The sequence below is a fragment of the Diuraphis noxia genome, unplaced genomic scaffold (genome assembly GCF_037042655.1).
Source record: "Diuraphis noxia isolate RWA-SAM2 unplaced genomic scaffold, SU_Dnox_SAM2 contig0001, whole genome shotgun sequence".
In the NCBI taxonomy this organism is placed as follows: Eukaryota; Metazoa; Arthropoda; class Insecta; order Hemiptera; family Aphididae; genus Diuraphis; species Diuraphis noxia.
In genome coordinates, this window is record NW_028301711.1 from 10,612,756 (window position 1) to 10,628,244 (window position 15,489).

Below are 15,489 nucleotides of genomic sequence, written 5' to 3' on the forward strand. Positions count from 1 at the left end.
TGAGCTCTGTGATCATTGCACCATACCGAACCGATCACAGAGACCCCCTCCCCATAATTAACCTGTACCATCCTCTTTCCCAAAATAGCACTCTCCCGTTCCTTGGTGTCGTCACGTCCATATAGTTGCCTATCCAGCAAGTATCAGGGGTAATTAGACATAGACAATTAGCGATAGGATATTTATTTAACCAAGAGACGGTAGCTTTTAGTTCAAGTATCACAACCCATTAGTCCCGTACTCCCTAATATTGGGCGCGTACAGGTACAATAATTTATTTTATTATTTCAATACCAATGCACTTAGCAATACGTTTAGCCACCACTACAAGTCAAATTGTTGACCTGAGCGACTGTTGTTGGCTGGTCCGCGGCCACTAGCCCGAGCTGTTCTATGAGGTCGGCCACCTGCTGCCACTTCTCCCTGTTTTGTCCGCTCATGTTGTCTGTAAATACATCGTTGCCGTACAGGGAAGGAGTAATAGGTGGCGGGTACAAAAAAAAAAAAACATAACAATTTATGCAACAGTTGGTGTGGTTGTGGTGACGCAAACGGAACAATAATATATTTTAATTTTGTCCCGTGGGTGCGCGTTTTAAGCAAGACACATGTATTTTCCGTGGTGGCTGCTGGTTGGTCAGGAAAACTCCTTTTCCGACTTGCTTCGCCAGCCCTACCGGTCCCCACCATTTCGGTGCGAACCCAGCATGAAAATTGCAATGTGCCTTTGATAGATGGTGTGCTTTGTTGTATACTACGTCGCCCTTGCTGAACTTTACCGGTGTCCCGGTGTTCGCGCTTGGTTGTACCCCTACCTTTTTGCTTAGAACCTGTTGCTCCCGCACTACGATACCGACCGGTGTTGAACTTGACAGCGCCCAATTTCCGGGTCTTTTGCATTCCCTGCCGAGAACGAGGACCGCGGGTGGGTAGCATGTCTGTTCGTTACACCTGTTCCGTATTGAAAATAGGATTGCGGGTAGTCTTGTGTCCATGGGCGGATAGGCCTACCGGGAAACCGGGAATTTCCCGGTGGGCCCCCCTTCGTATTTCGGTAATGGGGCCCTTTAATAAAATGCAATTACCTACGATAGAAATAATTTGAAATATCAAATAAAATATTATAATCTTATATCAGTTATATCTCATATACATTACTATCTGTGGTCTTTTTCAAAACATTTCTTATCGGCCCGCAGCCGCCGCGCTCTCACAACTACAACGTCGGTTATGGTTGGCTGCGGGTAGTGGGTCACGGTTGAAACTGGTAACTGGTGAGGTGGGTAATCACTCACAAATCGGTTGTTGTAGATACTATTTTTAGAATAATCTAAACTAAACATTGGACTTTTTCAGTGCTATCGTGTATTTGTGTGCGGTAATATAATGTAATATTCACGATTAAAGATAGTATGGTTGCGTGACGACGTATGATAATGTATAAGCTCTCTATCGCTCAATAAATTCACAAGAACTAATTTATATGTTTTTGATTTCGATCATAGATAGCATGGTGGTAGACCACAATGTTATTGTGTATAAATATATTATTATATATTTCTTTAGCTATAGTAAAGTAATAAGGATCGGGATTCGGGAATTTGTTTTTTATATCAACTGTGATTTACTACAGCATTTTACACATTATTAACATAATATCTCGTTCTAATATACAAAATTGTGATATATTATTTATATTAATGACTACTACCAGTACTACCCCAAAAATGTCTTGTTGTATTCGCTCACCACATTCTGTGGCAAACACCACTTTTGGAGTACCAAAGAATGAGCTGGAAAAAAATAAATGGGAGGAGGCTTTAGGCATGAAATTAAAAAAAAGCCATCGTGTATGTGCTTCTCATTTTAATGAATGCGACATAATAAGCTGTTGGAATTCTGGTTTGAATAATTATTCGGTAAGTAGGTATTCAAAAGTTACTAAGAGTCTAAGAACATTAATAACAATGTAAAGTAAATCTGCAAATATACCTATTTATACCTGAAAAACAAATGAACAAATGTTTGTCAAAATAAAATGTTTACAGGTATGTTATAAAAGGAAGCAGTTAAAAAAAGGTGCAATATCATCATTATTAACTTGTACTGACCTATCATTGTTTTCAACTTCAAATAACAACATGCAGGAGGTAGGTATTTTTTAAATTGGTATTTACTGTTATGTAATGTGTAATATCTATATTCTATATAAATATATAGTATAATATAATTTATTGAATTTATGTTATTTAATTCTTGACTTAAATCTTGTTTATGTATCTTACCATTCTTACCTATTTTTATTTTATTAAATTAAAGGACTTTGATGCAATTCTTGAGGAAAATTCATCAACTAGTACTCAAACAGCAGATGCTTCTGTTAATGATTTTTCTTTTACACTATGTGCTGAATCAACAATGATAGAACATCATTCAGCTCCAAAAAAAAGGAAGGTACCCATAGGTTTTAAATTATTATATTCTGTAATCAGTTCTAAACACTAACCAAAGTATTTTTGTTTTAATAGATAGATACATTATTCATTCAGATATTGCAAAATATAAAGACTGTTCCTTTGATGAACAATTGGTTCAAAAATTTAGAATATAAAACAAAGGATCACATATTAGCTTTATCATTTCATACATTAAGTAAATTCAAGTTAAATGTACCAAGATATATTGAAAAACACCTTGTTTTAACTAAAGGTGTGTATATTTATTTTGTGTTATGCTAAAGTGTAAATGTTTCTTTTTCTTATTCAGTATAATAATTAATAACAAATTGTACAAATATAACTAAATAATAGTTATTCTTATACATATGAACTAATAATATAGGTTACAATATATATTTTATGTTTTACTTACACATTGTTTTTGTATTAAATATTTAATAAATAATAATATATTTAATTTTTCTATATTCTGATTTAATCTTGCACATTAATGGGAAAATTATCAGTTTATTGAGTATTGGAATTACATCAATTAATGAAATTCAAAATACTGAGGATTTCATTTCACTTATTAATAAAATTGAAAATATTAAATGTTGTAAAGGGGCTGTTTCTTCGTATGAATATCCTGACATTAAAAATTCATTTGGTCCAAATTTTGTAGAGACACATGGTCAATGGAGACATAAAAATTGTTTAACAGTACTACCAACAAATGACAGGTAAATTAGCTGCATTTCTATCAATTATAGTCAAATCAAAATAAATTAACTGTTTTGTTTTCTATGTTTCAGTAATATATGTGTATGGTGCAATCGTTTATTATACTCAATAAGACACAAGCGATATAAAATTGAAAATAATCATACAATCAGGATATACTTCTCCCCTAGAAAAAAACAAAATTTGGAAAGACTTAATAGAACTATAGATATTGTAAAGAAAAAACATAGAAGAAAAAGCAAAACAATAACTAGATTACAAGCTCACCTAGTAAGAGTACAAACCGAAATGAAAAATGTGAGTAAAGAAAAACTTGAAAATCAATTAAAAGATAATAATTTATCGGAAGCCCAAAGTGAATTGATCAAGGAAGTTTTTGTAATGAATTTTTATATATACTGAGAATTCAGTTTTTTATTCATTAGCAAAATAATTTTATTGATTTATAATAACATACATAGATTAAATAGTTATACATTGAGATAAGCATACAATACATAGATCATGATAATATTATACAAAACAGTTATACAGGATTATTATTTCGCGAGTTTATATAATGTTAAGATATCGGCTTTGATATTAATTATACTCACAAACATGTAGACTGTAGAGATATAAATTTTTAATTACTTACTATTATTCGGAATATAATGTTAAATACGTTCAGGTGACGTTAACAGACGTAATCACGAGTGTAAAATGAGACGAATTCGCGTAATATTTTACGTAAACACGAAAAGTTATAGGTATATATATATATTACGGTGGCGATATTATATAGTATCATACGGGTGATACCGCAGCGGCAAAAAACACGTATATATAGTTATATTGCAACAGACACGATAACGACGGCGATTACGGCGCGGATAATAATAACGGCGCGGCGGAAAACACACTCTGGCACGTGGCTAGTCGGCCGACTGCTTCTAGCCGTCCAATAGCCGTCGGTTAAGAGGCCGATTAGAGACCGAGGCTGCAGTAGCCAGGTACTAGATACGGTCAGAGCGTGTCGGGAAGGTGTCTTTTCCAGCGTATCGGTCGCTCCTATATAAGTAGCCGGGTATCCCGGGGGCATGTAGAAGTACACGGTTACAATATATCTCTATACGGGTTTCGCACTCTCTCTCGATCCGCGCGCTCTATTGGCATTTATGTTATGTTATTTTTGTGATCGATATTATATTATTACTGTATTATTCCGTTAGGCGTCGCGTCGTCAGTATATTCGTTACAATCGTGCAGCCAAAGTAAAAAACACAAAAAATAGAAGATATAGTGATAATTGGATGTTGCTATGTTTACTATTTCAAATACGGTAAAAAATGTTTTATTAATTTTTAAGATAAAAATATGTATTATAGGTATTGATTAAGTTGTCTTCTTTATGTTGTTAAAGATCTCCTAGTGGATACAAATATTTAAAAGAACAAAATATACTTCCCTTGCATTCCATATCGACAATTCGCAAACATTTATTAGCAGTAAAAATTGGATGCGGTTTTGATAAAGATTTCTTTAAGCTTCTTAAAAAAAAATTCAGCAAAAAAACAGAGAATCAAAAAAAAGTTATCCTTGTATTTGATGAAATCTTTGTTAGAGAAAGTTTAAATGTAAATACTAGAAATTTAACTTATAATGGTCTCGAAGATTATGGAGATGAGTTCAAGCCGAAGACATTAGAAAAAGCAAATTATGCTCTAGTTTTAATGATTCAAGGTTTGGCTGACCGTGTGCATCAACCAATTGCTATGTTTGCATCAAAAGGACCTGTGAAAGGTTATTAAAAATTAGCTTGTATTTCAGTTTGCAACTTGTTTGATAAAAATATTTTTTTTAGGAATGGAGTTAGCAAAAATTATTCTTTAAGCTATTCTACTTCTTGAAAATGTAGAAATTCAAGTTATGGGAATAACAAGTGATGGGGCAGCTACAAATCGTTCATTATGGAATGCTTTGGGTGTATGTGGAAAAGCAGATAAATTTAAAAACTTTTTTGAAAATCCTTATATGACCCTAATCGAAAAGTATTTGTATTTTCTGATGCCCCTCACTTACTAAAAACTGTAAGAAACCGATTATTTACAAAGAAAAAATTAAGAGTAAGTGTTTCTTACTAAATAACATTTTGTTTTTTTTTTCACAAATGGTATTGTAAATACATAATACTAATTAAATAATTACATACCTTATCCTTCATATTTATTTATGTTATTACTTATGATTATTTGCGTGTATGTCATGTAGGTTCATCCAAATAAACAATACATACAATGGGGTTTTTATGAAAAGGTATTTTCTTATGATACAAAAACCATGCTTAAAGTTTGTCCTAAATTGACCAAAAGTCATTTTGATTTGAACAACTTGACAAAAATGAAAGTCAAATTTGCTTCACAAGTAAATATTATATTTTTTTTTACTATAATTTTATATTCTATTATTAAATTTAATTCATCATACTTTTCATATGATATTATTTATAAGCATAAAACATTTTTGCTATTTGTAGTTGTTTAGTTTATCAATGGCAACCGGTATAGAATTTTATAAAATGAAAAAGTTTGATGGTTTTGAAAACTGCGAAGAAACTGTAGACTTTACACGTTTAATGAATAATTTATTTGATGCTTTAAACAGAAAGTTTCCGGCTGAAGGCATAAAACCAAATGGAAAAGATTTAGAGGTTTTTGTTTCCTATATGTGTTGCATGATGCTTTTGTGTCAGTAATATCAGGAAAGTATTAGTATCTATGTATTTATTTAATATCAAGAAAGTATTAGAATGTATTTATGTATGCATGTAGCACAGTTTATTATTTGAGTAGATGATAGGTTTAGATTTTTATGTAACATATATGACTATAATAAATATTTGATTTCTAGGTACTTAAGTATACATTAAATTGGTTAAACAACTGGGAAGAAAATTTAAATCAGAACCTAATTAACGAAGATGAATTCCTCACAAGACAAACATCTGAAGGATTGAGAATGACCATTAGTTCCACTATAGATTTGTCAAACCATTTACTCAATCAATGTGGATTTGCATATGTTTTGACAGCAAAAATGAATCAGGATTGTCTGGAAGTTAGTATTATTTAGTTGTTTATTTAATTGTTTTTATTTTTATAATATGAACATTGAACATATTAACATTTCAGAGATTTTTTGGGTTTATTCGACAAGTAAATGGGCCTAACGACCATCCATCGTCAACATCATTTATGCAATTATATAGATTGTTATCAGTTTACAGTTTAGTAAAACCTCCCAAAACTGGGAATTGTACTATTCTTGAAGGTATCCACAATCCAATCAGCATTATGGATGTTTCTATATCCTACAAAGTTCTATCAATTAATAAAAAACATAATATTTTATTTTATTTAGAAAACATACCAATAATAAATATAGCTGATTTAAAGGAAATTATAAATGAACAAAATAACTCATTAGAAAGCACAGAAAAAATAAAAAACTGAAGTCAAAAATGGATAATATAGTAGAAGAAGATATTTGGGACTTTGATGATTCTTTTCAGGAACACAATTATTGTAATATACCTGAATCAACAGTTTTTGAATGCATTGTGTACTTTCTGACTGGGTAAATATCTGGGTACTATCTTGAAGGTTTATCTTACTAAATTAATTATATAATACGTTCACTGTTCACAGTTACATAGTAAAACGTTTGAAAAACAGTTTTAAGTGCGACTTATGTATAAAATGTTTAGAAGCAAAATATGGAATACTACCAGACCCAGAAGCAGATTTAATAAATATGAAAACTAGAGGATTTTTAACACACCCTAATCGCCCGATATTTTTATATATTAAGGAGTTAGAATCTTGTTTTAAGAAACATGCAGATTCTATTGATGTATTTGATGATACAATTGATGAATTTCTACAAAATATTAATTTTAAATTACAATGGGGACGTGTAGAGCACAAGAGTAAAGTTATGACTGATATTTATGTACATTATATAACAATGCATATGAGGCAATACTCATATTATACTAAAAACCAGGAAATGAAAAAACAAAATAAAACAAAACAAAAACTGTCAAAATAAGTTTCTTCGTAATAAAAAATAAAGAATAGTATTTACCTGTAAAATGTGTTGACTTTTTAAATTATTTTTTGCAATGCTAATACATATCAAAAAAATTCAAAATGCTAATAAGTAATAACTATGGTAATTTACACATCTAGTGGTTGTATGTATGAACTCGTATTTTCTACATAAAACCACTAGATGGCAGCATTAGGTAGTCAGTTAAGACGTAAGCACTTTCATCGACGCTTTTTTGGTCGTCGTCACGCAACCATACTATCTTTAATCGTGGTAATATTTACTATTTTACCGATATCTTATCACAAACAAATTGTAAAATTATAATTATTATATACTTATTGCACTATTGCAGACATAACGTTTCTTCTAACTCGCGGTTAATCGTTAGTCATTTTTCTTGATAGTTTAAGTTATATAGTTGATCATTATTCAGTGTTATATATTATATTCCTTAGTTCTTACACATTGCATAGTACATACAGACATACAGTTAAAACAGACGTTTACGTGCTGTTTTATTTTTTTCAATGGGCAATTCCAAAAAATTACATAAAAGCGAAAGTGCTAAACGAAAAAAAAGGAGAAAGAGTTGCTTAGAAAGGAAGGTCAAAACCCTAATCAAAAAAAATTAAATTTTGTAAAATCAAGTAAGTACTCACATTGGTTATATTATATATTATATTGTATATTAACTAAAATTACACTATATTTTGTATAGATATCTTAATATCATTATTACATTTGATAGGTAGCAATTAGCAGTATAAAATAAGTAGGGTTTGTCAAATAAATATAGGTACTTAAAATATTTAAGACACAATTTGTGTTCTGAATGTGTCTATTATATTTATAATTTTTAACATTATTTGAAGTATAAAAACTTAACTTAAACACTTGTATAATAAGATGTACTTAATTGATAATTTATGTTGTTATAATATATTTATATTATAGATATATTATGCATTTTTTATATGCTAATATAACAGACAATTTTTCAAATTATACTAAGCTAGAAGGTAAATTGATGCATTAATTGTATTGTATTTAATTTTGGAATAATGTTAAGACTTCAGAATTAGTTTAATTAAAAAACAAAATTATAATAATATAAAACATTAGATATATTATGTTTTAACTGAATAATTTTATAAATATACTTTCCACTTTTCATCTTTAGGTGACAATAATTTGAAAAAATGTAGCAGTAGTGTAATTGAAAATGAAAGAGAAAATCTGAATAGTGATAATGGTAATTTCTAGTTATTTTTCTATACTTATTTACCTAAACTATTTTAAAAATGAAAACTTCCCTTTCTAGATGTCAATTCTTCAAAACAATATATTAAAGATATTGAAAATGTTGATACCATGGCAATAGTTGAAACCGAGGTTGAAACCTGTTCAAATGTTGATAATGGTAGGTTCCTTATATAATATTATATACCTAATTTTTAATTATATAAATCTAATTTCCAATTATCATCTGTAGGTGACAGTAATTTGAAAAAATATAACAGTACTGCTATTGAAAATGAAAGAGATAATGGTAATTTCTAGTTAACTTTTTTACCTAAACTATTTTAAAAACTAAAACTACTTTCTAGATGTCAATGCTTCAAAACAAGACAATGAAAAAATCAAGTTTATACAATTGAAAATGTTGAAAATGTTGATACCATGGAAATAGTTGAAACCTGTTCAAATATTGATAATGGTACCTATATAATATACACCTACATTTATTTTTATTTTTTTATTGTAAATTAAAATGTTTCAGCACACTGAGTGCTAATAATAATAGTTTATAATAAATGTTATACGTAAATTTGAATTCTATAATTTTAAACAAGTACAACTTTTTTTTTTTTACAGAGGCTACTGATATGTTTATAAAACCTAGAAATATTAATTTTACAAGCTTTTGGTCATTCCATCCTCATCAACCGAAAACCAACATTCCATTCAAACCTTCAAAATTGTACAACCGTAAGGATGGAGGTCATCGTAAATGGATATGTTATTGTGTTAAGAAAAAAGCTTTATTTTGCAATATATGTCTTTGTTATTGTGATGGTTCTGTATCATTTTCCAAAGGATTTTCTATCTGGAAACATGTATATGAGCGAGTCAGTGATCACGAAGAAACAATAACACACAAATTAAATGTTGATGCTCATTTGATGAAAAAGCAATTTTCCTCAGTGGATTCACTTTTAACACACGGACTTGGTTCAATAAGAAAAATACAAGTTGAAAACAATCGAAATGTATTACTTCGTCTTATTGATGTGTTAAAGTTAATTGGAAAGCGCGGATTAAGTTATAGAGGTAAAACAAATGGGGCTGCTTATTCACTCGACGATTCTTCCTTAGACCATGGCAATTTTTTGGAAATAACTTTACTTATTAGTAAATATGATTCCTTGCTTAAATCACATTTAGATAAAGTTGTAAAAAAAAGTTTAAAATGTCATAATTCTGGAGCCCAACAAGGAGGAGGTCAAGTTACTTTTTTATCAAAAACTACAATTAATTATATTCTTGAAATTATTGCTAAAAATATCAAATTTACAATTTCTAATGAAGTGAAAGATGCTGTAATATATTCTGTACAACTCGATACAACACAAGATATATCCGTTACAGATCAATGCTCAATAATATTAAGATATGTAAATGGTACATCTGTCTTTGAAAGATTAGTTGGTATGGTAAGGTGTAGCTCAAGTAAAGGCTCCGATTTTGTTGAGTTACTCTTAAAAGTACTCAAAGATATGAATCTAGACCCAAAATGCTGTATAGGAAACGCAACCGACGGATCTGCAAATATGCAGGGAGTTTATAATGGATTTTCCACAAAATGAGCGAAGCAGCAGTTGAACAAGTACATGTATGGTGTTATGCACATGTATTAAATTTAGTTATTAGTGATATTACAAGCAAAATTGTCCAATCTATTTCTTTGTTTGGTATCTTGCAAGGATGTGCGGTATTAATATGTGAGTCATATAAACGTATGGACATATGGACAACCAAAAATTCCAAAAAAAAAATATGTACTATGGGCGAAACAAGATGGTGGTCCAAAGATGCAGCATTGACAAAGGTTTTTGGAAAATTTAATGAACCCGAAAATGGATTGTATGTTGATCTCATAACTACATAATATGAAATTGAAAACAATTTAGGTATAACTCCAGATGCTCGATTCAAGGCAAAAAATTTAAAAGAAGGTTTGTTAAAATATGCCCAAATGTACTTGCGAATTTTTAAAAAAACCTCCCTGCCCTCTAATTTCAATGTATAAAAGAAGCAGCCAATACTTTTGTTGAATATACCAATAAAAAATTTGATGAAATGGAGAATAATACTTTAGAAATTCTAAATGAGTTACCTCATATTAGAGTAAGAAAAAAAAAAAGACAATTTACTGACTATGAATCAATAGATGATCCTATTACAGATCCATTACGGGCATTTGAAATCAATGTTTATAACCAAGTATTTGATACTGTTATTGAAAGTATTTCATCAAGATTTCAAAAACATGAACAACTATGTGCCGATTTTTCTTGTCTTGACCCAAACAATTTTCAACCAGATTTACCACTTCCAACAAATGCTTTAATAAAAATATATGAAAAAATCAGAAATTTTATTCCGAACATAACTTACGATGATCTTAGAAATGAATATGTTGACTTTACATCTAAATGGAGAGAATTGAAAAAAACCATTGCTTGTGTGTATGATGAACTAAATAATCAAGTTACTGATGATGGTGATGATTCAGAAAATGGTAATCTATATTTATTATTACATAAATATTAAAAAATAAAATCATCAATAATTATGTTATATTTTATTTTATGTTTTGTTCTAGGACTCGAGTGATGATGATATTATAGTATGTGTGCATAGTGCCAGTACCAAGTATTGTGTAACCTGCTGTTATGAAGTGTTGGTGAATTATAATTTATACGCAAATACATATCGTGGCCTCCACTTTGCATATAAATTTATGCTTACTTTATCCATTATACAAGTAGAATGTGAACGTACATTTTCGAAATTAAAATTTGTAAAAAATTATTTAAGAAATACAATAGGTCAGAATGTATTAGAGAGTATGTTGCTAATGAATGTAGAGAAAGATATTCTCAACAAAATTCATTCCGAAGACATCATAAATAAATTAGGAGCTAGGAGCCCAGTATTTGGTAGAATGTTATTATTTTAAAATGAAAAACTAAATTTGATTAAATAGTAAAAAATTGTTTTGTTATACATTGTTGGTTATGTGTTATGCTTTATTTTGATGTGGTACTTAATAAAATTGATATAGTAATGTACTTGTGAGCGAAGCGAGTGACTTTTTTTTCATGTGAGGGGCCCCTTTGTAAAATTTCCCGGTAGGCCAAAATTGGCCTATCCGCCCATGCTTGTGTCCCAAGATTTGTGGTTGCCGTCTACAAGTTGTGCGCGCAAACCTTTTTTCAAATCTTGATTTCGGCGTTCGACTGGGTTGGCCCTCGGATGGTAAATTGGAGTTGTCCAACCCTGTGTTCCCCAACGTTCTAACGCGTTTAACATCTTGTTCGACACGAATTTGGGCCGTTGTCACTGAGACACACGCGCGGGTAACCGAAACGTGAGAAGAACTCGCGTTCTAACGTTTCGATTATTGTCGTAGAGGTTGCTGTGCCTAGGGGGTAAGCCTCGGTCCACCTACTAAAACAGTCAGTTGCTACTAGTATATACGATTTTCCCTTACCGGAATGTGGGTATGGGCCCATTAAATCGATACTAATAACTTCCCAAGGTTGTCGGGGGGTTCTAGGTTGCATTGGGTCATTAGGACGTGTGTTGAGTGGTTTTGTGCACGCGCATACGTGGCACGCACCGACATATAACCTTACGTCGTTCTTTTGACCTTTCCAATAGTACCGTTGCCGAACCGCCCGGTACGTCTCTTTCCAACCGGGGTTGTTGGATAAGACGTGATCGTGACACCTCCAAATTACGTGTTGTGCTTTGGATTTCGGTATCACGATGAGCGCGTTAGGGCCGACGTTTACACGTAAGAGCCTGTCGGAAAAGACATAAGTGTCGGTTCTCGTTTTGGCGTTCCTTGTGTTACGTGCTGGCCCGTCTAGCTTGAGACCGGCGATGACGTCGCATATCGTGGTGTCATCGGACTGCCACTGTTCTAACGTCGCTGCGATGAGGGGGGTGTTGTCCCTGTCGTAGTTTTCGAACATAGAGAAGATACGATCGGCCTCGAGGTCAACATTTGTCGTCGGAGTTGTTGGTACTCCGACCAATTTTTCCTCGAGTTGCTCCTCGTCTACGGGTGGTCCGGGTGCCGGGTCGCGGGATAACAAGTCTGGTGCTTCGTTATGTATTCCCGGGACGTGTACTGTACGAAAATCTAAATTAGCTAGTTGTAGTGACCAACGTGTTAATTTAGAATTTTTGTCCTTGGCCCTATGTAACCACGTCAGCGCCGAGTTGTCGGTGAGGAGTTCAAATCGCCGGGTCTCTAGGTAGGGACGAAATTTATCGGTCACCCATATTACAGCCAAGCACTCGCGTTCGACCGCGGCGTACCTTGTTTGTGTCTCGTTAAACTTTTTGCTCGCGTAGGACACTATGCGTCTTTCCTCAGGTCTGTCACCCCTTTAGAAAAGAATTGCACCCGCGCCTATCTCACTTGCGTCGGTTTGTAGACAGAACGGTTTGCTGTAATCGGGCGGAGATAATTTTGGTGATGTGACTAGCGCGTTTTTTATTGATTTGAACGCGCGTTGTTCAACATCTGTCCACCTCCACCTAACCCCCTGTTTTAATAAATTTGTTAGGGGCGCTATGGTGTCCGCGTAGTTGTCCACGAACTGGTTGTACCAGTTGCACACCCCCAAAAATTTTCGAACGTCCTTTACCTTACGTGGAACCGGAAAATTGTCGATGCAGACTAGTTTTTCCGGTTGTTTTTCTATCCCTTCCGAATCTACAATGTGCCCCAAAAATGAAATTTCGCGTAAACCGATTTTACATTTTTTTGTGTTGCACGTTAGCCCAAACCTCTTAAGACGTTCAAGAACCTTGTCTAGGTGGCCTTGGTGTTCCTACTCGTCCCGTGAAAATATTACTATATCGTCTAGTTATACTTGTACGAAATCATATTGGTACCCTCTCATGACTGACTTCGTTCATGAGTCTTACAAAGGTCATCGGACTATTCTTGAGACCGAAAAGTAGGACCCGGAACTGAAATAAGCCTCTACGCGTCCGGAAAGCAGTGTATTTTCGCGCATCTTTATGTAGTGGTACTTGCCAGTAGCTGCTCCTAAGATCGAGAATACTAAATACTTTTGCGCCCCGCATTTGCCTAATCACCTTGTTGAGATCTGGCATTGGGTACGCGTCGGACTCCGTTACTTCGTTGAGCCTCCTGTAGTCGACACAGAGACGAAATGAACCGTCTTTTTTCTTTGCCAATACTACTGGTGCGGCCCACGGCGAAGTGCTAGGTTCTACGAGCCCCTGTGTTTCCATATCGCGCACCATATCATCGATAGCCGTTTGCTTCTGCTGTGGGTACGGGTATGGTTTTAGCGCGATTGTTGATGGGTCTTTTAACAAAATTTCGTGTTCAATTAGTTTGGTACGTCCTACTTTGTCGGTGAACTCTACCGCGTATTTATTTAATACCGCGGTAAGTTTTACGCGCAATTCGGTGTCGTTACCGAATTCTAATTGCAATAGGTCGGGTCTGGTGGCGGGTGGTTGCGTCTTCCCTTTCCAACATGTCGACGTACGAATTTGTTTACCCATATCAGTGGCGTAGCGTGCGTTTCAGCTTAGTGTATGCATTGAAGTTGTAAGTTAATAAAAGCGTAGCCTTAAAATATAACTCGAAACTAGTTTAAATAGTTTTAATTTAAAAACGATATGTCACACTTATAATATAAATTAATTATACGCACTTTACAACTTTAAATAATAATTTTTTAATATAACATTATAGCCGGCAAAATATACGATAGACGGCTCTATGCAATAGCGTATGCAATACTGATCCAGCATACACGAGTGACGTAAACACGACCGCGAGCATTCTATGTTTTGTTATTAATATTATCGATAAGAAATATAAATAGCTGTCGCTAAATGTCTGTACTAGTATGCAATCGCCAACGTGCATACTGCGTACATAATGAACATGTTACATGATAGGTATTAGCCATTAGATATAAATATGACGGACAATAGCGCGACGCGGCCGTAGTGTTGCGGATTAATCAATCCTAATGTACTTAGAAGAAAATATACAAAATATTATAATATTATAAAATATTAAATTAATACAATCTAACATGTTTTTATAAAAATATTACATTATTAATACAAAAAAAAATTATTATTTCAATTTGGGAAGTGTATGCTGTGCATACACAGCATATGCACACGCTACGCCACTGACCCATATGAATCGTGCATGCGGCGTAATCCCAAGAGACTTCGTTATTGACAAGGAAGTCATGTCCTAGTAACGCGTCGCAATACAGGTTGTCTAGAATAGTTGCTTCGAATTTTATGTCGAGGGCCCCTATTCTAGCTTCGAATGTGGAAGTGCCACTGGTTGTTGCAGTGTGACCGCCCAATCGGAAATTTACAACGGGCGCGATACTGTACCAGTACTGGCCAATACTGGCACACTACTGACCGCCAGTGTTAGGACAGTACTGGCATATGTCTGGGATGATCACGCTTTACCAGTACTGATCGGTACTGTACTCCAGTACTGGTCAGCACTGGTCATTACTGTACTTCCAGTACCAATCAGTACTGGTAAAATATTATTATCCCAGACACGACAGTATTATATGTCAGAGTTAATAATGCTTTACCAGTAGTGGACTCCCCTTCTTACCAATAGTATAATATGCATATATTATGACACTGACACATGATGCTCTGGGTAAATCTGTATTCTGTATAATAAATATTTGCACGTTTATTTTTTTACTTTTAAAAGGTTGATCTTGGAAATTATCTCATAAATAACTATATACAGTAATAAATAAGTCTGTTTAACAAAGTCTCAGGGGTGATTTAGGGGAAACAAATAAATTTGTATTACAGAGGAATTTGTTAAATAGAATTAACGTTTAATTAACAATGAAGATCAAGGTTCTCAAAAATAATT

At 33.1% G+C, this 15,489-nt stretch overlaps 2 pseudogenes; both read left to right on the forward strand.

The window, feature by feature from the left end:
• The first annotated feature begins 1,727 nt into the window (after nt 1-1,727).
• On the forward strand, nt 1,728-5,916 carry LOC149059601 (uncharacterized; annotated as a pseudogene).
• A 226-nt stretch (nt 5,917-6,142) lies between these two features.
• Nucleotides 6,143-7,283, forward strand: LOC149059602 (uncharacterized; annotated as a pseudogene).
• The last annotated feature ends 8,206 nt before the right edge of the window (nt 7,284-15,489 follow it).